The 23643-nt window shown below is 35.8% G+C and overlaps 2 protein-coding genes across 5 annotated transcripts in view; one reads left to right on the top strand and one right to left on the bottom strand.

Moving 5' to 3' along the window:
- The window catches only part of LOC145934929 (lachesin), an 87648-nt gene extending 82511 nt beyond the window's left edge, over positions 1–5137 (bottom strand). For all 4 annotated transcript variants that reach the window (XR_014425131.1, XR_014425130.1, XM_083035842.1 and 1 more), the window contains exon 1: positions 4970–5137. The gene's annotated coding sequence lies outside the window, so the exon portion shown is untranslated. The remainder of the gene's footprint in view (positions 1–4969) is intronic.
- Positions 1–23643, top strand: part of LOC145934932 (uncharacterized) — a 469524-nt gene that overhangs the window by 303950 nt on the left and 141931 nt on the right. The window contains exons 19-20 of the mRNA XM_083035847.1: positions 20195–20417; positions 20512–20553. The gene's annotated coding sequence lies outside the window, so the exon portion shown is untranslated. The remainder of the gene's footprint in view (positions 1–20194; positions 20418–20511; positions 20554–23643) is intronic.

Below are 23643 nucleotides of genomic sequence, written 5' to 3'. Positions count from 1 at the left end.
ATAATCCTAACAAATTTAAAATTATCGTAATTATCTATCTGTGGGATAAGATTTTTGTGCAATATATAATTGAATCAATTCTTACGAAACAAGAGCATATGAATCATCATTTTTATAACAAAATTAATTAAATTAATTGTTAGATCATTTCTTGCCTTTTAACACACACTGGGAAGGATATCAATTGCACTATTGGCTATCAGATATCATTCTTTTTGCAACAAGTTGCTATGAAAAGAGAACATACTAGACGGTAATAAGACGAAAGTTAAAAAATTATATCACATATAAACTAAATTTTCAGAAGCACATCTTAATCAGAAAAAAATATAATGATGGTAATAATGATATAAATGGATACGAAATTAAAAAAAAATACTTTTCGCAATTTTCCTAGAAATTATCGCGATTCATGGAAATCAGTAATAATTGGTTCAATCTGTGCGAGGTATGCAAGATCAAACGTAAAGCTATTATATTTTTCTCCGCGTAATCAGAACTTTCGTTTCGCGACGAAAACCTCAGCGATTCGAAATCGTTAAATTTGATTACTGACCCAGTAGCACCATTAGCGGCTTAATGCGCATCCTCAGCGTTTCGCGAAGTCTCAAAAACTCAAGTCGCACCTTCGAAAAAGTGGATCTTGATATATCTCTGAGTGCTGTCTGTAAAAAAAAGAGACGTGGACGAAGGACTGCGTCTTGAATCCTTGAAAACGAACATTGAAGCGGAAGGAAGGCATCTTCATCCGCGAAAGAAACAATTGTCGCGATGAATGATGTCATGAGAAAGAATTTCCAAACGAAACGTATCTTCCGACGACCCTCAAGGCCATCTTGAGAAAAATAAGCGTATCTGCCGCTGGTACCCGCGGAAGCGCACCGGGACGATGGACCGGAAGTGCTTCATGGGTAATCAATTTTCGTTTTGCGAGACGCGGAAGCTCCTCATCTCGTTTACAGACGCGCTCTCGTAGAGAGTTATTAACAGCTTCGTAATACAGCGTAAGTACATGCGCGCTAATGACCGCTTTGAACGATTTTTTCCCGTTTGCATCATTGAAAAGTATCTCTTTACGCCAAATCGGATGTTCTATTACTCCGCGATCGTCCGGAGACGGAGAAATTGCAGCGTTGTGGAAGTCTATTGCGCGCGCTCTTTTTTTTTTGCAAATTTTGCCGCGCAAAAGAATCTTTTTCATAAACAATTTCTTGCTGGTAGAAATATGAAGAAAACGACCGCATAGAGAGTAATATTAGATATGATTAAAGACGAAGAGCCTGCGTAGTAAGAAAATATATATTTCCCATTACCGTAATCCGGGAAATGGTAGAATGTTGTTTTTCGCGGATTATATTACGAAGGGAAAGGGTCTTACTATCGTAGTAGCTATTTGCATTTACGTATATTTCAGGATTAATTAAGCGTTGATCACGCGCACGCGAGACGATGATAATATATGACATATCTTTCTTAACTTGAGAAGCGCGGAAAGATTTGTATAAATATTTTTAGTACTTTGAATAACTATGGTTATACAAATTTAAATGTAACAAGTTCAAAGTTAATTGACCCGGCTAACTTGACCGTAGATTTTTCTAACAAAGTTCAGTAGTCAGCTGATAACAATGTATGCTGAAGAAACACCATTATCCATGTTACATGAAGTACCCTGGTAGAATAGATGTAGAAGAACTTAGTTTTCTACCTATCCAAATATTTGCGCATTTCAGTTCCGACAATCATCCTGATGTGATAAAGAATATCTGTTAAAATTTAACCGCGCCATTGCACATTTCACGGTTATTAACAATGATATAAGCACAAAGTATGTAATTTTCACGCCTATAGTGGTTTCCGTTATTTCCTCTCAAATAAATTCCATAAGTAGTAAATTATTTCGTCGAATTTTCAATACATATACCCACATTGAAAACGAACGAACGCGAAAGTATAGCGAAATTGACCGTAAATCGCAATCGTTTTTATGTATATGCGGTCGATAATTTGCAGTTGATAAAATCGCGCGCTCCAAATATATATCCGCCAATAAAATCTATCTATGCCTATTAAACGCGCGATAAAGTATTAAACAGACGTGCTAAGCCGTAAGAGAAAAGAATGGAATTACGATGAGACAAATCGGAGATTACTCGTGCGGCGCGTAATTCGCGTTCGTAGGTTTTATCGTCGTCGAATCTCTCGTGTGTATATGTGTATGTATGTGTATGTGTGAAATTGTGTGAAAGCCGCGATCGGCTTGTCGCTAATGTACGCACTTTCGCCGATGAGTTAATCTCTCGTCGGATCGGTCCGCGAGTATGCGGCCCATTAAATGTCAAGCGACTCGAACGCGAATGATTGAAAATTGATTTCCCGTCGTCAAAGAAAGTGGTCGATGCACGATGCGCGAGAATATGCGAATAAGCGTCCCGTCGAAAGCGATGGAAGTCATACGGACATTGGTATATAAGTGAGAGACGTCGCGTCAATAAATTATTTTTCAGAGATGCAATCAGTACCGGCGCTAGTACAAGTATCGAGAGTTTTTGACCTAGATTTCATTTTTCAGATTTCTCCCCATTATCACGAGTGCGAAAATGTAGTTCTGTATGTTTTTTCCCTGTTTTTCTTTTTTGCGACTGTGATTTCGGTGACTTATCGGTTTGCCGACCCTTAATAACCGGAGCGATTCGAAATCGATCGTGGAACACTCGGAGAACACTTGTGGAATATTCATTCCGGAATATCGCTTCGCTGCTCGCATGTCGGTACAAAGATCGCCAGTAATTGCCCTGGTTTGCTTCCCCGGCCGACATCGGCGATTAAATGTCGCTAATACGGGGAACCCATCATGACGAACTTACCGTTCCCTCCACGACATATATACACACCCTTTGTAGTAACGGCAATTTATGCAAATCGAATACAATTGCCGGTTCGATAACACGAGAAAGGAGAGGACGGATCGCGGCTGCAATTTGTTATTAACTAAATCTGCGATGCACTCAAGTTACGAATAAATAGCGTTCTCCCTCTCTCTCATTTTCTATCGTAAGCGCACGTGGTCGAGTGCGCTGTCAAACTCCAAACTGCGCTTTACATAAAAGACATAAGGCGAGCCATCGCATGTGCTGTACTGTGCTCAATGTCTCAATTAAAATAGATAACGATGAATGTCCCGCTCAAGTATCAATCCAATTATTCTCACAGCAATTTCTCGTCGATTTTGGTGACCAAAGAATCAAATCAACCAGGTGGCTCTCTTCTCGGTTCATTTTTTTATTTGTTTTAAAGAATCACGACACAATTTGAATGTCGTTGCAAGTGACAGCAATAGGAAAAGTGATTTTCACATTTTATAATCGATATTGCTTCTTTCTCGCGAAAGATTCCGTAAAATCTGAGACTCAAGTTTAACCGCAAGAACGGCCAGCAGGAGTGAAACGAATAAATAAGGAAAGATATATATATACATATATATGTATATATGTACAAAGTTGTCGTGTTTCAACTCTGCGGGAACTTTTCGATGATGCTCAACGCCCGAAAATCGAAACTTTCATTAAAAACTTACGGGAACTAGCCTGGTTCTCCACGCCTCGCGCTGGTGAAATTAATTTGTTTCTTGCCGCAATGTGAGCGATATTATGGGAACTGTGGCGCGAGTCGAAGTCGTTTCGCAGTCGCGAGACGCGGATTAATAAAAAGCATTTGCGGATCTCTTGCCTTTCTCATATCGACGAATCGATAACCGCATTTGATTTGTATTAATCATTGCGAAGTAATATACGTTTCCGGCAATAAATTAAGTATATCGACTTCTGGGAAACTACGGTGAACGTCTTTCTGTTGGATATATCGGGAGCCTCAATCAAAAGTTTATTATAATTCTAATATAACTTTTCCTTCTATCTGTTCAGCACGGAAACAAATTTTGATTGACGTAATTTAAAATATGCAAACTTATTTGCAATAATTTGTCTTAAGGAAATCTTTGCGTTTCTCAACAATTCTGTTCGAGAATCTGTTTGTTTAAAAAAATAATTTTTTCTCGTTGATAAAAAAAATAAACTGCCAATTTTATATAATTTTAAACAAGATATTAATCAATCTTAGAAAACCTATTTGCAGAGATCTGTTTTATACACAGATTTATATAAAATAAACTTTCTAATTGTATAAAAACGTTAGTGTTGCTAGTTTTAAATAAAATTTTCGCATTTGACAAGCCTGAAGAACTTTAACGCGAGTATGCAAATGCTTCAACACGCATTCAAAAGTAACTTCGTTTCGTTACAAGAGCACAGATCTCCGTGTAACTGTTCGGAATTAAAATTCGCTAACCCGCAACGCGTTGATCCCAAAGGGCTGCTCCGCGAAGCGAAATTCTTGACGCCATTCGCATGAAAAGTGCCTTTCTCACGGGATGAGATCAAACATCACCGCGTCTGATCTGAATGAAAATTCACGAAACTGTGATGCTAACCCTTCAAAACTTTTGCACGTTTCATGAACTGCTCAAAGGGCTACGAAAATTCTCATCACGATTGCGTCGAAAGCAACTTATCATTCTTACAACAAGATAAAAGTTTATTACGATTGCGATTTGATTTAAATTCACCGATCTGCGGCGCAATTTTTCTTAATTCCTTAATTTTCTTCTGCGGCGAAAGTTTGCTTAAAAAAAAAAAGAGTAAAATTTCTTTATTATTAAAATATAAAAAACACGATTAAAGTTAATTTAAAATTTTCGTTCTGCAACACACGCACATATACACACACATATTAACCCAAGATCGTTCAATGTCAGAAGGTATAAATTTTTTTACGCTCTCTATTAAAAGATAGGCGAACTTATTACTTTAATTTTGGAAGACTTGGAAGCGTGCTCGCCATGAAATTAATTTTTTTTTCTCCGCGATATTCACTTCGGCGCGATCGATATGAATGAAAAGATTTCGCAAACCTGCAGCGGTAATCCTGGGGGATTTTCACACATCTCGTGGGCGATGCAACGATGACGTCGCAGTGACACGCTCGAGGAACGGTGATGATGTCGACATCGCCTATTCCCTTCGTCGAGGATGCACGTGATTCGACGAACCGAACTCGAGTACCGAACGCGACCGCGCGCACTGAGGGACGCCGGTAAACTGATCGGAATCCTGATGGTCCTCCTCCGCGGAGGAGACCTCCGGGTGCAGGACGAGGCGCGCAAGCTCGCCGCGAAGCGCGAGCGCGATACGGGCGAAGCCGCGGGAAAAGCGACTTTGGGAAATGCGAGAGGGTGAGGCTCTGTAGGAGGCACGGCCGAGCCTCTCTGATTTAATCGCAAAGGCGTCGCGCCGCGCGCGGGTGTGCGCCGCTTCAAAGGATAAAAAGCTCTGGTAATTTGCACCGGCCCGCAAGCCAGGACGAAGAAGGCAATCTGCATTTCCGCATGACAGACAGAAACTTGCGCATCGTCCAGAGACGAGCTTATATACACGAAAGCGTCGATGCGGATAGTGAAGAATCAGTAAAATAATGTTGTAATGTAATTTTTTCCTATTTATTCCCAGACACGCAGATAATCTAAATGACAAGTTAATTTTTCGTATACGAAAGGGTATCATTTGTAAGGCAAATCTGTTGTCTATTTTTTCAGGATTTTATATTATTTTACGCGATGAATTTATCATTATTATTAATAAGAAAATTAATTTCTAGTGAAAAAAATATCGAAGCGCTTACTAGAGAATTTAATTTACTAACGATATTGTTCTCGTCACCTAGAATTCTACAGATATTGAGATATTAGCCGAGTCGATTCTTGAATCGATTTCAATATCACGATCGAAATATCCATACCCATACTTTGTATCGAAAAGAGAGTATTGATAGTCCCATTTTATTGCGGTATCGTTAGCATTTCATACCGTGGCTTTTGGATCAGAATGCATTATCGACTTTGCCCTTGGCCGTTCGTGTGACGCTGTTATCGAGATCTTTCGAGGTTCTCCGAAAAAGAGTTTGTACGTCGTTTTTGTTGATCGATGAGCGCGGCTTTTATATTCGGAGGCAAAAGACGCGGCGTTGATATTAACTTCCTGAGGAACTTTTTAATTTTTGTTCGATTGATATCACTGTGCTTTCGTACAGTTTGTTGAAAGGTGAATAAAGGATGAAGTGAGTAATGACGCCACGATATGACGCAACAATGGAGAAATATATTTATATCCCGATAACGAAAGATTTAAAAGAATTAAATAACGAAATCTAATCTCTTAACCTGTTTTTATGCTATCACTCGAAAATATATTGCGGAGAAACGTATGTTTATTTGCATAATAATTTAATTCAAAATTTATTAAGAGAGAAGTTTGGAAATTTATTGCTTAAAGATTAAGAGGGACAAAAGAAAACTTTCCCAGTTAAAGAGTCAGCAACGACGAAAAGTTTGGAAAGCTCCCCAACCTGTGACAATTGAGGAATTACTTCAATGCGCCGTTTTGCTTCTTGATGTCTACCAGGAATGATTTAACTTTATCTTTTCGCAGCAGTTTGTTTACGTAAAGTAATTTATTTATAGCTTGCAGATTTATATGTATCAGATATATTTATAATCACCCTTTTATACACATTAAACTTACAGAAATAACACTATATTTAGTACTTATTAAACTATATCTATCCGTTATTCCAATGACTGGCGGATTTTGACGAATAATTGATGAATTTGAAGTTAATTTCTACTTAGTCATAGTTTGATGATAGATCATCATTTGTCATAATTTCAATTTTGAATATTAAATACCCAACGCACACTTGAATTCAAAATTTTGACCTTTCATTAAAATCTGTTTGCTAAATTTCGCAAATTTGGTTTTTGTTACCCATGCATTGTCGAATTTTAATGCATCAGATACTTTTCTACTTTTGAGTGTTAAACAATTCTGCGATTAGATATTTGATTAAATTTTCATTAAGAAACAATTCGACTTTATCAAAATATATTATTATTAAGACAAGATATTATTAAAACGTTATTAAGACAAGATATTATTAAGACAAGATATTTATAGCACAAGAAAAAAACATTTTACGTAAATGTCAGATGACAAATTAACGTCGTAATATTAAATTTATTAGAAACATTATTTTAGAGACATAATATCAGCATTTAATAACACAAAATTATTATTGTCGCGCATACATTCTCGATTTATCGGTCAATTCTAGAACTCAGCTAATTTAATTTAATCAATAGTGACATCACGTAGTTGCACACATTTTCCGCTTATTCGATCAGGACAATAGTCCATGACCAATCTAAGAAATAAACTGGATTCCGAAGGACAAAAGTAGATGCGGAGTGCAACGAGCAAAGGTCTCTAGCACGATAATTGAATCGACCTTTATCGCTGTGATGCTGAGAGCATTGTTCTCCGGTATCTTCTACTGTTGGATAGCGAGATTTGGTGCGTTTCCATGATTACCGTCACGGTAGGGCAAAGGTATCAAAGGCATCCTCTCATTCGAGGACGCGACGGCGTTACATTTCCTCCCGAGCGTTCACGCACATTCGTGATATCCGTTGAATTTATGATTACTTTACAAGAGACAAGCCTTATACCTATTTTCGACGCGGACGGAAAGTCGCTATCTCATTTGAATTGTGCCGATGAACGAGATAATGTTTTAATATTTAGAAACATGTGATAATATTCGCGATCAGCAGATTATATATTATATATATTTATGATTTTATAAAAAAAAAAAAACGTCAAATATATATGTATACTTTTCGTGCAACACATTAAAAGAAAATCGATAAATACGATTATCGAACGCATAAAATGTGAAGATCATGAGTTGGGACTGCTGAGGGAAAGAGATCAATATAGCAAAAAATTCTATAATTTTTTGATGAGAGAGAGAAGCCCGTATATATTATACACACCGCCCGTTCACCGTCTTTTCTTGCGAGATCGAAATTAACTCCACTATTATTTAAGGGCGTTCGACAGGTTAACGTACGTGATCTATATATATTTAAAAAAAGAAAAAACCGAGAACCCGCGTTTGCTGGTGAAAATCGCCTTGCCTTGGCTCGTAGATCGGGTATAGATCGGGCGACGGGTTAAGTGAAAAATGAGTTCGCGGCGAAGGGATAAGCGGGGAAAGAGGAAGACTAAATGAAAAATGAAACAAAGCCAAATTGGCTCGTCCCAAAAATCCACGAGCGCGCGCAAAAAGAAAAAAAAAAACAGAAAAAAGAGGCTCGTCTATAAAAAAAAGTCCCACGCGCCTTCAAGATATCCCGTTCTCGTCCGGGTGAAGTCCGGAACAAGCTGGTCCGAGCTATGTGTATATCTCTGTGTCCTTCTCTCGAGAAAGTCTGATTATACAGAAAGTTGTAATCGCGTTAGCGCACAGCTAAGGACTGTGTCATTGCCGTCTGAAAATTAATAGACGGTCGTGCTTTCAAGGATATACTTTCTTCGAAAGCAGGAAAGAGTGAGAGAGAGGGGGGGAGACGATCCACTCCTTAAGGATACATTTCATAAAGAAACAGCTACATGAAGAAGTTTATGAAGTGTCCCATAATTACTATGGGCTTACGAAAGCCCGGGAAAAGTCGCTACTGAAAGAATTTGATTTTCTTTAACGATCATCCTTAAAACGCAAAGAGATTTTTATCCTAAGAAAATATGCAAATGTTGGTCCCGTTTATTCATCACGCTGATGCAAATGCAATAGATTCGATATTGCTGAAATTATTATGCTGTCATTCCGTTTCATACGGGGCTACTTTTCTCTCCGAAAATTGATCATGAAAGTAAATTTAATCTCGATAAAGAATATCGCTTTTTCCTTTTTGTAACTTTTGCTTGTGTATTAAATCTTCTCTTTCAATCTCAGGGGAGCACTACATAAATATATATGGGAAATTCATTCACCATCGAAAAGGATTAAATAGCTTTCAATTTTATTCGCCAATATTTCACGATAGGAGTCTCCGGGAAATTATAACTGCTTTGCGGTGATAATTACGAAATACCCGACAAATTATGACTGCGCGTCGCAATCATAAATTTCTAATAAACCATACGAATTTTGTATTAATAATCTCTCTGGAGTACGAATCTAGCGATTATTCCGGTATTTTGTAATTAATAAACAATAGTTATTTATAGTGTGTTGTCCGTTTCATCTATTATAGGGCACATCTCTGCAAATCGATATTATTGGAATGCATGTACTATTATTACGGAAATATGCTTTCACGTATTATCGCATATATGTGATTTAAGTTATTAAGTGCAATGTCTGATAGTATTTTCCCCCTCATTCTTTATTATATACACAGCAACACACACAAGCGGCAAAAAGTAAAATAGAATTTCATAAATTCTAAATATGAGGCACAGAAATAAAAGACTAAATTTGTTTAAATCCAGACTATCAAAAAATGCTATTTTATCTTAATAATAATATATTATTCATAAAGAGGAGAAAAATTATTATTATTAATTATATATTATATTATAATAATTATAATAATTCTATTTAACATTTATACACGATTAAAAAGTTCATATAGCAGGTATACAAGGGCTTGGTTAACTACGATGTATTATTATTCTGCCGGCTAAATCCTATTATATATCAATTAATATATCAATTGTATATCATATGGATTCCTATGCTACATTTCTAAAGCTCAGACCATGACGGCTTTTGCATGAAAAGAAATTAATTAATTCCAATTTTTGCCATTTTTAAATGTATATATAATTCATTGATACTCGATAAAAGATTCATCACAATAAATCTATACAGATTGTTATAAGAATTTAGCGCACAAGATATTTAAATGAATGAATTTCACTTTGTGTTAAAGTTTATAAGTAAATTTTTATCATTTAGGATTTTATATTATTTAGTATATTTTCAATCAATGTATAATATCCTCTCTTCTAAATTTACAGAATTTTACTGAAAAATATATAGATAGAAACAAAAATAAATAATTGTACAGATAAATAGAGAGAAATTCTATCATCAATTTATAATTAACATTTTCGTAACGAAAATTTGATTAGACGCTATATTTTCAAAACTTTTTAGTTTACGTATATTGAATAGTGTTGTACAAGGAAACGATAAGAATAAAGAAAGAGAGAAAAAAAAATTCTGTTAAAGTTTATGTAAAATTAAATACAGAATAAAATTTTGTTGAAATTTTATTCGCGAAAATAGTTTTTGTCCAAATAGTTTATTTAAATATTTTAAAATATATACTATGGTTTACTAAAACTGAAATATTTATTAAAGATGTTTTAATATATATTATTGTTTTCCATGATTTTTAGAGATTATAAAAATAAAAAATTTAATATTTTATATATATATATATATATATATATATATATATAAGAAATTTAAATTAATTTACATGTACAAATAAGTTTAAAAATATTTTAAATACCTTTTTTAAAAATACTATATAAACAAAAGTTGTCGCGTGTGAATGGCACAAGCCTCGATAAATATAATATATCGCGAAGCGGCAGTGAGAATTGCGTTTTTGATGGATGACGGGAGTAACGGTTTGCATGTCATTAGACGAGTTAGATACCAACGGTAACCTAATTAACTTGTCTCGATACTGTAGCAGGCTTCGTTCGCTACCATTGTTTCGTATGTATAATTATCCGAATGCGCAGCGCGTGTTCTGTGTGTAGAGCTGGATCGCGAATTAATTCCGAAATATCGTTAAAGCGCGAGTTGCAAGAATGGAATATGATCCAACGATCGCGTTGATATTTTCCAATTTATTTGTTCATCTGTTAATTTGTACGAATATGTTGCGGTTTAATTTTATTTAATAATAATCTAGATATATCATTTTTTTTTAATGGACTAACTACACAAGACATATTCCTTATATATCTATTAATATATCTATAATATTAATATTAACATACTATATTAATTTACTATATAATATAGTATATTATATTAATAATATAAGAGTGACATATTGCAGGAATGCGTAAAAGATGAATTATAAGTTAGCAGACACATTAATGCTTTCCTATATGTGAGTACGAATTTGCATAACTAAAAGATCCTGTATCGATTGAAACAGGAGAAAGTGTTGAAACTGATCCGTTATTCACTCTTGTAGTTTTAACTTATTTCAAAATATATTTTTGTACTATTCGCAATATGCTTCTCAGACTGAAGACTATAACTTATCTAATGTAATACAAATTAATAATAATATAAACGATTCACAAACGTAAATGTCCCTTTTCTACATGATGCCAGTATTTTGCCTCTCGATTCCGAACGACGCAGAGGTATGAAACAGACAATCGGCAGTAAATTAAATTATCATTCTCTTGATAACCCGGGTCGCTGCGGATAATAATGGCCACGGATAAATTACGACACTACGATCGCGGCTGGATTATGTGATTATGCAAAACGTACCGTGCGATATCGGAAAATACGCGACGAAATTCTCCATATGCTTCTCCTTTCCGTCAGAAATATTTTCCTAGCAATTTACATTTTGTTCGGACGTACATTACTTATTGCTACACTTTACATACCCATTAAATTTACATAAATTAATTTCATTATTTTTAATGTAAAGCGAATTTTTTATTATATCAGAGAACTTGAATCGAAAGTATATAGTTTCTAAACTATTTAATCTTTAAACTTCAGATTTTAATAAAATTGATAATAAGCAAAAAAAGCGATTTAAAATAATTTATTTTCGTAGAAGAGCTTTCAAAGAGCAATTAAAAATTATTCCGGTCACAGATCGGAACAAATTTTAATATACGGAAGCGTGAAGAGAAATCCATCGTTCGTAGGAAATGATATAGTTCAAATAAGCGGGGAAACCGTTCGCAGATAAATTCACTAATAATTTCCGTCGATTCTTTCGCGTCGATGTTCGAGGCAAAATGCATCCGGGGACGAATTAATCGACGCGATAAAACATGGCGCGAAAAAAAGGGGCGAAACAGAATGGAAACCGCGGGCGGTCGATTTGACACACCTCGAGACGAAATTCCATTTGCTCCCGGTCGAGTTCGTGTATAGCGATACACGTATGTATGTGCAATGCCTCAAAACTGCGGACTATAGCAATTACTACAGCGACGAAAGCATCTATGCATGCAACGAGTTAAGCGACACCGACCTCGCTGGAAAGTTTCTTTGATGTTACCCTGTAAATAACTTCTATGTTGTACATATGTGTATGGCTATGTTCTATATGTGTGGATTCCAAGGGGACGGAGTTTAGATGTGTGCTGTCCGCGCGAATTTCCTATACGGAAATTCGCAAAGCACGACCGCACGAGGGATGGGAAAGCTCTAAGAAAAATGCATCCCATCGACGAGAGATCGGGAACGAAGAGACTTGTTCCGTAACACATTCGGTTCTCTTCCCTTCTCGGGGATGGAAGAGAGCTCGACATTACGGAACAAGAACAACCATTGTCTTTTCATCCGGAGTCGCGTTGTGACAAGACTAGGAAAATATTATAGTAAAGATAGATGAATGGGATTGGAGAGAATAAAGTCGGATTAAACTTATAACGAAATCGCGCTACTCGAAACAAGTATGGCAATTGAATGGCGCGGGGAAATAATCTTCCTTGCGCATCTAAAAGAATATATTGCACCGAGATGAAAATTTATATAAAGAAGATGAATCAATAAAAATATTTAGCGAGGAAATTTTTAATGTAAAATTTGATTCATCCTTCACAAGCTTATGATATAAGGAACTCCAAGTTGTAAGATATTGGCTGTTCTCGCGCGCGTTCCAGAATATCGAATTAATTTCTTAGGCCTTTGAATTTGTTCTTGCATAATATTACGAAGTTACGTTTCACGTTTGACTTTTATATAATTTTGCTACAAAAGCGTGCAGACTGAGGAAATTAATATTGCTACTTTGCGCATGCTACTTCCTTAACGTGACAAGATTTTAATTAGTTTACATAACAATGGAATATTAAATTGTCGCGAGTAAATGCGAATTCTCACGCGACAGATAATTAAGTCTTTTTTAATTGCACAAGAGTACTACACATTTTTTTAAAATTGCAATTATGAAATTTATTGTTGATATATGTGTGTATATATATATATATATATATATTTATAATTAATTTAAAAAATAATAAATAAAATATGTTTAACATTTGTTTTCTTTAAATAAAAGTTTATTTCTGCAATATTGTTTCTCTGTTAACGAAGGTATGCAATTTTGAAGCTTAAAAATAAAATATTTTGCATAATTAATATAATGTATTATAATGAATTATAAGCTATAAACGTACAACAATAATATTCTCATTGCGTGCGAGAGTACATTATCTTAATAAGCGAATATCGTCTGCAGAAATAAAGTGACAAAAATGTAAATATTAAATTATGAAGTAAAATATGTATGGTATGCATCTCATTATCATTCTCGTCGCCTTCTGAACTTGATATTAAAACGAGGGATGCACAAAAAATTTCTCCAAGAAACAGAAATTCATCATTATTATCAATATTCGTTAATTTTTTCCTCCCCGATAGACTTTAATCTTTATCAGTCTGATTAACAGATGCGGAATCACAAATTTTCATCCGTTAAATAACTCGCGTTTTATAGATGCCAACGATTTCGTAGAGCGCGCAGCTGACACGTAGTGTCCACGTGGCCGACGTTTGCCAGCATTTATACGGCGGACCGTTTTTTTCAATGTATTTTACGAGTCTTTCTCGGACGGACAAACGACGGACGCGGCAAATGACGAAAAATGACGATAATTCGTTCGGCTGTGTCGTTGCGAAAAACCGTTGTCGACGCTTCCTCTCGGAGAGAAAAAAAAAGGAAGAAAAAAATCACACGAGATAGACACGCGCGCGTGAAATCGAAGGAAGAGTATTATACCACTTGCGAACGATCCACGTGATGGACATGTCCAGAGCTTTGTTTCGCCGCGAACCGCAAAATCGAGTTACGGTGGTTCGACGACACGAGTGTGGACGATACTCATTGATTTCTACGTCCTTCCTACTATTCTATATAATAGCGAAATAGATTAAATCACAAGACGAGATCGTGATACGATAGATCCCAGGATAGTAGTAATAGTGACGCAATAGTAAGTATCGATACGCTCCGCTTCAATTTTATTCTTGACAAGAGTATTGATCTAAGATCCTGTTAATATCTCATTGATTACACTATCGATTGTCAAACTTATTTTATTTCCCGTTAAAAACAAGAAGAGATCGCTGGTAAGTGAAAACGTGACAGAGACTCATCGATGTCAATCTTGCTCGGGCAATTATTAATCACGTATGCGCTTTATTAGCAGGAATAATTAATGATGCCTCTAGGTGCAGCGATAAAGTCTTTAAAAAACCTTTCTTTGGTGTTTGCATATATAATCTAGGTAGGAAAATAAAAGCAGTTTTAATTCTACATCATGACTTACAAGTAGCCACGTCAATCTCCTCACTGACTTGGAAAAACTGAGAGACCTCTACTCGGTTGTTGTTAATCAGAGCAACCGGTTCGACTGTTGCATCCGCGTTCAGTAATCCGCGAATCAAGAAGCCTCTTCTCCCGAGCAGGGGAAGAGGGACACATCGGAAGTCTCTCTCGTTCTTTTCGTCCAACATCAATGAAGTTTGTATCTGGCGCACGTGGCGCGTGTGTATCCAGGTTGAGTTAGTGACGGGCGGGCTGTCGCCACTATGTGCCAGCTGTTTCACTACTAGCCGTCCTCCCTCTCCCCGCATCGTCTTCTATTCCCGGTCGCCGCCGCCGTCGCCTCCACCTTCGACTGGTCTGAGCTTTAACAATCTTGTATGAGTATGACGTCGAGAGAGCGGGAACCTTTACTCGTGCGTCGCAGCTGTCACGCCGTTCGGCATATCATCGAAATATTATCTCGACGAATTTTAAGTTTCCACCAAAGCTACCTCTCTTCTCCTCCTTCCCACCTTTTTGACATTTCATTTTTTAAGCCATCGTCTGCATTCTTCACCTTTTAACCTTCCACGTGTCTGTATAGGAATATCATTGTAGGGCTTATTTTCAAGCATTCGCGACTCGAAATCTAAGCACGAAAGTGCTATATTGTGAAAAGATGATTTGAAAAGCATGTGACATTTTCATATAGTGAAATTTTGATTGTTTAAAAATGTATAATTTCTTTCTTTAATTTTATTTGGATTAGATTTCAGTAGTTATAGTCTACTTTTGTAGCTACGTTCAGCTATATATTATTCAGTATATTATATATCTTTGACGTATATATAAAATGCAGAATTGCATTAATATATTATATATTGCTGTCATTGACTCAAGTGACAATTTTCAAGTTGAAGTATTTGAGACAAAAGTAGACTAATTTGTGGTCCATTTTACACACATTACAAATTGACACACATTACAAATTGATTTCATATAAAGCTTTAAATACTGTCGATTTGATTCGTGAAATGCTTCAGAATTCTTACTTAAAGTTGCAAACAATTATCATTGATATGAAACAAAATGTTACTATGTTTGATGCAAGTAAATAAAATAGCATTTGATGGCTATTTTAAATAAATTTTTTTCAGTAGAATTTTAATTAAAAAAAATTAATTTTTGGTTTATATGTGGCTATTTTTTACTTAAAAAATGGCAAAAATTACGAAGAAAGATGATGTTTATTATAAACTTTTTTAAATTAAATTTTGATTTAATATAAGGTCTGACACTACTCGGTATATGGAATTTTCATATGAATTTTTGTAAAGTGCATTACGCTCCTTCTCTATATAAACACGAAAGGGACACCAAAGAACACCAGGTGTTCTCTGATGAAAAACTTTACTCTCTTTATCGCTTTGTATTATAAAACTTTGAAAATATGTCGTCTCGGTCTTATATTTGCTCAAAATAATGACGCACGAATAATACCTGTACAGGTTGGTCAAATTGATATTTTATTATTATTTCGAAACATGGCAAAAAAAATATTGATTATCTTGATAGAGTTCGGCAAAGTATTCTGAAACGATGCTTATGCAGTATAGTTCTCCCTTCATACTTTCCTCGTTAAACAGAGTATAGATGTAACAAGATTCAGGAAATAATACTTAATAGTCGTAATTAATTGTTAAACGGCTCCTTTGAAAGGGGCAACGCGTAATTATAACGGCCGATATTACACAACCGGGACGGTATAAAAACTTCATCTTACCGGCACAACTTTTCCCTTCAAATTTTACCTTTATTACACGGCGGATGCGACCGATTGTGCAATCAAGTTTTTTTCTGCTCTCATAATTTACTTGCAATATAATATTTTATTCTCGCGGATAAACGGCATTTGCAGAATTTTGGAAATTTTATTCACAGGTCAAATTCACAGGTTTTTGTTACTCGCTTACTATATATTTCGTAAACGGAGAATGAAATTATGCATTCAACAACCGTGCGTAATTACTTTTTAATTAGACCTTCTCTTGTCTAGAACTTTCAAAGGAATGCAAAAATAAATTTTTTTAATGCAACTTATCTAAATATCAGCAAAATAGCGAAATATACGAATTACGAGATTTTCAAAAATAATATTTCTAATGTACCGTTGAATTTTTCGTTTATCGTACGTTTCGGGATATCAACCCATTATACAAATTATAATAAACTAGAAATTCTATTTTTTTTTATGTATATACATATATATAATATTGCAGCTTTTAGATCTCTTGCGCGTTTCACGTCTGCTCACTCTCGTCTATTATTACTGCCGTATACAATTCGCCGGGGAAACCGGAACTGGCTCTTTGTCGTCTCGCGCGTAATTTCGAGGATTCGTTTTATTACGGACGCAGCATGTTGTATACGGACGCGCGAGATTCGAGTCGTCGTTCTCCGGGGTGTAGCGACATCGTCATTTCGGGGTTTACGACAATTTTCGGTGCATCCTCTTAAATGGGGAGGCAAATGGCCATAACAAGTTGCCGTCGACTCCCGCGAAGCAGCTTGGACTCTGCGGTTTGCATAAGAGCCTCCGGCTGCGTCGGGGTAAGTTAACGGACATCCCCGGAGCTCTGAGGATTTGAGCCGATATGTAAGAAGGATTGTTTCGCTTAATTAACAAACTACCAGGTACATGCGACCAGCCGAGTTAAAATCTAATTGATGCGCAATGTGACTTGTTCAGAACTGAATTGCGTATTACCCACTTTACCACTGTTGTGAACCGAGACAAAAGATGCGATAGCTAGAGACAAATTAATTGTAAAAATCGCGAAAATCCATCTGTTGTCATATATTGCGAGTATAGAGACAGAATTATAAAATTTTTCTACGAAAGACAATTTAAAAATACACGAGAAATGAGTCGACATTAATAACGTGTAATAAAAAGTAACGTTATTTTTCACACTTTTCCGTACTTTTTTTAAGATTTGACAATTACAGTGCCTTCTTGAATGCACATGGTACTTAATTATTAAGTGAGATTTATGTATACATTCGAACATAAGCACCGCTTAAGAAGGTTTATTCGCGGATTAACGGCAGACGAAAATATCGGATTACGACGAATGTTTACATGCAGCACGCTCCACCAGCGAGTATGTAAATCCCGTGTTACCGACTATACAGCACGGCGCAACCGCCGGCAATATTACGATCTCAATCTCGACGAGATCTTCCGGTTTTATAGCGCGTTACTCCCGTATCCACACGCGGAAGGAATATCGATTGCAATGGTGCATATAACAAGGAACATGAGAAATTCCGTGAACAATTACACTATATTTATATTGCTTAATAATTGGATTCAGATTTATCACTCTTTTAACGATCTTACACGAAGCTAGAGAAATCGAGAGAAATAAAAAATTCTGTAAATTTACATTTTCCTTAATAAAAATATCGTTTTTCGCGCATGTATATCTACGATAATTAAATAGAATCTGTCAGAGATAGAAAATAAATTGGAGTATTGCCGACACAGAAAGAATAGCAACCCCTGCAGAGAATCAAAGATATCTCCGGAATAATCGTTGCTTTTTAGAAAATCTCTAATGAGAGGTGGAAATTGAATAGCCCGTCGCGCCGAAACAAATCTAAATCGTCCATTTATACATATTTCACGAAGTCCATCGTCAGCGTTTCACGTTTTATTTGCCGACCACGTCCGGTGCTCTTAATTGAAGTATCGCATGTCAATCAATTAATAATGTCGTAATTTTCCATTTTCACCGTCGATTTATTCTCCGCGAATTTCTATGTGGCTACGGGTTTTTTCATCTATTGCTTAAAAAAATATTTCGCATTTTTAATCGTCATTTTATGAGTTTAGAAATGCACACTTTCTCGTTAAATGTAAGATTCTCTATTTAAAATGTTTTAATTAGAAAATATTAATTTAAGAATGGCGCATAATTAATACGAATTTAAACATAAACAATTATTTATTACTATATAACACACACACACACACACACACACACACACACACACTGGCGGATCCTTAAAGGGGGGGGGGGGGTTAACCGTTATAAAGAATTTCGCCTAATTATTTTCGTGCAACGAAATTATCTCATCATTTCCTATGTCTGACTTAATCTAAACTTAACTTCTTGAATGCGTAATGAGTATAATTTATAGTGTATCTTATACTTATATATATATATATATATATATATATTATATATATATATATATATAAAAAAGTATAAGATACACTGTAAATTATACTCATTACGCATTCAAGGAGTTAAGTTTAGATTAAGTCAGACATAGGACGAAATGATGAGATAATTTCGTTGCACGAAAATAATTAAGCGAAATTCTTTATATCTAAATAATATATACAATATGTATGTATAAGATACATTATAAATTATACTCATTACGCATTCAAGGAGTTAAGTATAGATTAAGTCAGACATAGGACGAAATGATGAGATAATTTCGTTGCATGAAAATAATTAGGCGAGAAATTCTTTATATCTATATAATATATATATATATATATATATGTATATATATATATATAATATGTATATATATATATATATAATATGTATATGTATATAAAATGTTATATATGTAGTAATAAATAATTATTACACACATATATAATTGCATATTTATTATTAATTTTAAATAATAAGCACTCTTCTGCCGAAATATCAAAAAATTTGGCATTTGAATTTTTCGAAGAATTATTTTAAATACATATAATAATATTTATTATTTTTGCAAAAGATTGTTATATTAATGTCTACGGTATATTATTGTATATTTCTAAATAAATATGAAGATTATTTTTATATCAGAAAAAATAGAGATCGAAAAGACAAGAATAACGATAAGGTTACTGATGGATCGTTTTGTTTACAAGTTTCTCTTTGCATATTATTTCAACGGTGGTTTCTTTTCATCGATATGTCACGTCACTGTCATGCAAGAAACTGCATTTGAAAAGATTGTCCATAATACATTTTTAACAACATTTTATTTTAGCAAAGTTTTGTTCTACATATAATTATACACACACAGTTCTACATTTATACGTCAGCGCAAGAAATAAATATATAGAAGCAAATACAAATTAAATTATTAGTTTACACCAAAAATTTCTTTTATAATTAATTCAGGATACTTATAAATTTAGGATATTTAAAATACTTACATTTCGAACGAATTTCCTTCAAGTTTTAATTAATTATTAATATTAAGTCATGTATGTATATAGTATCGCGCGCGCTATTAGAGTGAAGTTGCCGATGTTTGTAGCCGCGGCCATTACCGAAACGCCGCGCGTATCAGGCAGTTCGAGCTGCGTCCCGCTGTGATTAATTAGTAAGCATAATCGTTAGAAACGATTTCTAACCTTTGTATTGTAATATTTATCAATCGCATATCATAATTTCAACGTTAATATGTAGTCGTAATTGTTCGAAACACATATTTCGCGAAAAATTCGATGCAAAATCTCTTGCCAACATAACCCAACTTAATCTGTTGTCGCGCGCCCGAATGTGTTGCGATCCGTGGATATATCTATCGTTAATTCTAGCTTACATATTTATATTGTGTATGTTATAATGCGAAATAATAAGATTATTCTAATATATGTATGTATTTTATTTGTTCCAGGTAGCATTGCGATACACAGTGCGATTTACGCGTCGTTTCGGGAGTGCCGTAAAGTGTCGCGCGTCGGGAGTGCCGTGTAAAGTTTCGCGTGTCGGGAGTGCTGTATAAAGTATCGGGCGATCGTAATTATTTGTATTTTCGCGAGTGTCGTGAGTGCTACGAAGGACCAAGAGAGGAGGAGGAGGCTCGGGGAGGCATCGGGCGACAGCGGAGCAACTGTGAGGTATGCGAAATAAAAATATTTTTTCTAAATTGCATTGTTTATGAGATACTCGACACATATATGTATCTACATAATTTGAATATTTTGTTTTCAGATCAATGCGCTGTGTACTACAACTTCGCTATTGCTCGTATTGGTGAGTGAGAAATTGTTCATTTTATAACATTTTTATAGTAATGGGGGTGTATATACTATGTTGAAAATATTAAAATAGTAATATATTTTAAATGATATGTTATAATATCTTATCCGCGATTAATATTTTTTGACAAAAATCAGCTGATAATTGTCAAAAATATTAATCGAATTTAAAATATTATGTATAACATTTCTTTTTTAAAAAAGGCATGTTAAGTCGATTCTCGCGAGTATTGTTGCATCTTTTCCGCGATGCTAATTGACTGTTTTAATTCGCATTGTGCATTATATTCGTAGCATCGAGAGGCTGTCATTGCAAGGGTTAGTAGTTTAACAGTTTGTTCAAAATAAAATAAAATAAAATAATATGTTTGAAATAATATGTTATAATACTTTATCCACGATTAATATTTTTTGACAGAAATCAGCTGATAACTGTCAAAAATATTAATCGAGTTTAAAGTATTATAACATATTATTTAAAATTAATATTATTATTTTATTTAATTTTATTTTGAACAAACTGTTAAACTGCTAACCCTCGCGATGACAGCCTCTCGAATGCTACGAATATAACGCACAACGCAAATTTGACAGCCAATGAGCATCGCGGAAAAGCGACAACAATAAACTTTGATATATACGAGTATCGACTTTATATATCTTTTTTAAAAAAGGAAAAAACTTGTCTTTCATCAAAAATTCTCATATTTATGTCCCTAAAATTGTGGAGTAGAATAAAAATTTTTAATTTTCCCACATATCTACTTTATAAAATTGTGTATAAAAATATAAAAATAATATATGCGGAAAACTTAATATGAAATAATTTAATTTAAAATTTAAAATAACATAAGAAGAGAAGGAGAGATAGAGATATCCTGAATCATGTTTGTGGGAGAGGTATTTACCGTCGGAAAATATACGCAGAGACTTGTGATCTCGTCTGATAGAAGCGGGATGACTGGGTCCACACTTTTTATTCGTCCCGCGTCACAAACCATGTCGAGAGGGTTCTCGTCGCGTATTGCGGTCATCGCGATCACCGCAAAAAAATCTAAACAATAGCCTCGGCGTTCTCTAGAACGAGGAGGGCGGAAACAATGGTTACGGTCATGGAACACCTCGGTATTACACCCCGCAGCGATAAGCCGCCATAATCGCCCGTGTCCGTTTCGCGCGATATATGTATATATATAATGTATGTATATATACGCGTTTTTGCCTGTGCGCATTGAGCGTATATGTGCGTATATATAATATATTACATTTTATATAAAATATAAATGCCACGCGTGGTACCAGCCAGTCGCGCGCGTCGAAATAATACTTCGCGAGACACTGTAAATGTTCTCTGTTGAGATACGACCGACTGTTGCAGCACCCAAACGCGGCACACTTTTCAAGCTGCTCGCCTTTTTTTTGACAACGAGAATGAGAGAAAGAAAGAGAAAGAGAGGGAGAAAGCACGTTTTGTTCTCGTTTAGTTTTACGTCCGGATCGTTTTAATGCCTTGAAAAAGTTAGGAACTGCAGAGAGAAGATGTAGAGAGAGAATCCCTCAGGAGAAGAGAAGTTACTGGAGACGCGGGGATGGTGGTACATTCTTTCTTTTCGTCGGGAATGAGCGAGAAATGTTGAAAATGTGGCGAAGGACTATCAATGAATGAATCGTCGCGAAATAACACACAATGCCGTTACTACAAGCGGCGGAAAGCTCGCTTCTCTCTAAGACTCATTACGGTCAAGTGGTCGCCAAATATTTTAAGTTCGCTCTTCGGTCTTTGGAAAAAATGGGCGCTTAACGCAATGACGTTCAATTATTCCTTACGTAGGCAGAAATCTTCGCGTTCTTCTGCGTTTCCGTGTCGAGTTGAGCCGAGCCGACTTCTTTCTCAGCGCAGAATTTTCGTTGGGTCGAATATAGCGGGTTCCATTAGAGCGGATACTTTTAATACCGCCATTGAGATCTGTTTGCCAATGACAATGCGGACCGCGGTCTGGGAGCAACTGTGAAGAGGCGCTGGGATGTGTCGGTGAGGGATGGAACGGGGCCGCGGTTGCAGGAAGAGCTGCATAGAGGCAGGAGGAAGAGGGGATATGATGGAAAAGAGCGAGAAGGTGAATGGGGTAGCAGAGGCAGGGAGAAGGAGGAGGAAGGTTGGCTGCCGAGAGACGCGCCACAATGGGGAAAATTAATCGCTGAAATCTGGGTACAATGTAAAAGAGTCGCGAGGTTGGGGTTGACTGGGGGTTTATGAAAAAAGGTATGACTCCCTGGCGCAGCCATAAGTCAGCGATTTCCTCTGGTACATTGAGCCGGCGCCCGCGGCCGAGCGAGCGAGCGAACGCGGCCAACTATCTTGCGAGTTCTTATAACGGGGAGGCGGCTGCCGCTGCTGGTATAACCCGCAGGACGTGTCGCGTATGTCATATTTCGACCGACCGACCGACCGACCGACCAACCAACCGACCGATCTTGCTGGCGTTATCTCCGGGGACCGTTCTTCCGCTTGCGTTCAAAAAATTAGGGGAAACATTACCGGTTATCGGAGCGGGTTCGACTCCGCTCGGGAGGAAGAACTGATTCCGGCTCTCGCCGTGATTTCTCATCCTAGAACGGAACTCCGAGCTCCTCATCTTCCACCCCGCGTGCAGCATCCCTCTTACGTTTACGGATAAATGTCTCGAGGCCTTTTGAGCTCACGTTACGTATAATTAACTTCAAATACATAATCCGTGCATCATTTATGTCAGATAAAGATTATTATCATATTAATTGTTATTGTCTCTCTCTTTCTTTTTTAAAATATGTATTAATTGAAAAATAGGGATAGTGAGAAAACTGCATTAAAATTATTATATTGTAAGTGATAATGTATTATATGTACGTATATTTCATTTTTCTGTGCGATATTTCTGTGTATGTATACATGATCCATCAAGAGAAGAATACATCTTGCGGAATTATTAAAGGAAAACACGTTTTATGGATATAACGTAATTCGGTGCATTAAAAAATGCATCAGGTAAATGTAACGGCAGCAAATCGGAATCCTTTCGTTGCAGCTTGCGCGCCGTGCACTTTG

This window comes from Prenolepis imparis, unplaced genomic scaffold (assembly GCF_030444845.1).
Source record: "Prenolepis imparis isolate NDT839.2.m4 unplaced genomic scaffold, iyPreImpa1.0 SCAF_4, whole genome shotgun sequence".
NCBI classification, from domain to species: Eukaryota; Metazoa; Arthropoda; class Insecta; order Hymenoptera; family Formicidae; genus Prenolepis; species Prenolepis imparis.
The sequence above is the reverse complement of the archived record's forward strand: the minus strand, read 5'-3'. Positions and strand labels throughout refer to the sequence as shown.